We start from the raw sequence: 1808 nt of genomic DNA, 5'->3' as shown, positions 1-1808 counted from the left end.
TGATAGTTAATTGATACAGCACATAGCTTCCATAATTCCATATGAAAAGGCAACAATAATGAGATGTATATTGTTATATAAAAAGTGCCTGTTCTCCATTTTACCCTGTGAACCTTCAGATTATATCTCAGCTCTTCCACCTCACCCTTCTGGGCAGCTCTCCCTAACCCTAATGCCTGATTGGGTGCACTCCTACAGTTCTCTCCAACCCTGATGCCTGATTGGGTGCACTCCTACGGTTCTCTCTAACCCTGATGCCTGATTGGGTGTACCTTCTCTTGTCAGAGCCTGTGGTCCTTTGCTCTTGTGTGCAATATAACATGTACTTTAATGCTCATCAAGACAGTTTGCTCTTATTTGTATAACTTAATAGACTTAATAAAGTAATCGCATGCTCTTCTTACAATTGCTGTCTATCCTGAGACAGTACTTACCCCCTCTACAGAACTTCCATCCCTGATCTTTGGGCTTGTGTGTGTGGTGCGAGTCACTCTGGATACGAGCGTTTGCTAACTGCCCATACAGTGAGCAGAGAGGCTAAATGCTGCTCTGGATGAGAGTCTCTGCTAACAGAGTACAGTGAGCAGAGAGGCTAAATGCTGCTCTGGATAAGAGTCTCTGCTAACTGAGTACAGTGAGCAGAGAGGCTAAATGCTGCTCTGGATAAGAGTCTCTGCTATCAGAGTACAGTGAGCAGAGAGGCTAAATGCTGCTCTGGATAAGAGTCTCTGCTAACAGAGTACAGTGAGCAGAGAGGCTAAATGCTGCTCTGGATAAGAGTCTCTGCTAACAGAGTACAGTGAGCAGAGAGGCTAAATGCTGCTCTGGATAAGAGTCCTCTGCTAACTGCAGTATAGTGAGCAGAGAGGCTAAATGCTGCTCTGGATAAGAGTCTCTGCTAACAGAGTACAGTGAGCAGAGAGGCTAAATGCTGCTCTGGATAAGAGCCTCTGCTAACTGCCCATACAGTGAGCAGAGAGGCTAAATGCTGCTCTGGATAAGAGTCTCTGCTAACAGAGTACAGTGAGCAGAGAGGCTAAATGCTGGCCTGGCCTCTTCTTGGGCAGTGTGACGATGGTGAGTAAACAGTATGTTTATGGGACTGCATAAGCTATGAGAACCACGGTATGGTGAATTGAGATAGATGAGCTGCTGACTAAATAGAGAAGAGGACGCCTTGCTCAGGAAGCCCCATTGCGCTGCCCTGCCGTGGAGAAGTGTTTATTCTGAACAGCATTTAAATGGGGAGCTGCTGGAGGTGGCGGCCCTAGAGCCATAGTCTGCTGTTTGACTGCTGCAGGAAAGAAGCCTAATGCTGACTCATACATGTGTCCCAATATGCCTGAACCCCCTGGATACAAACGCAAAGCTCAGATTTGGATTGCGAGAAACAGAGAAGGATCTGACAAGCCGTCAAATATAATCACTCATGGGAACCAGACAACAGCAGAGTGTGTACTAAGCTACTTCACTCTTATGTTTTAGGACAGGTTGATGTGTAAAATATTGACAATGATTTCTGAACCCTCAACAATAACAGTAAAAAAAAATGTACTGTTTACTTACAATTAGCCAGAATTACTTCACTTGAATGCGCATGTGCACGCACCCGCACACACACACACACCCACAAAGAATGTGCACTCACATGCAAGTAAAGGATCGGTCACATAGGTAAAACTAATCCCTGACTCCCAACTGTTTTATCAGTACATGCAGTAATTAGTATCAGGTCTATGTCCATATATATTTGTCCTAATATATTTGATTTTTTTTTTAAAGTTGAAAGAACAAAGCTGACTGGCACC

The sequence above is a fragment of the Anguilla anguilla genome, chromosome 18 (assembly GCF_013347855.1).
Source record: "Anguilla anguilla isolate fAngAng1 chromosome 18, fAngAng1.pri, whole genome shotgun sequence".
In the NCBI taxonomy this organism is placed as follows: domain Eukaryota; kingdom Metazoa; phylum Chordata; class Actinopteri; order Anguilliformes; family Anguillidae; genus Anguilla; species Anguilla anguilla.
Note: the sequence above shows the minus strand (reverse complement) of the source record.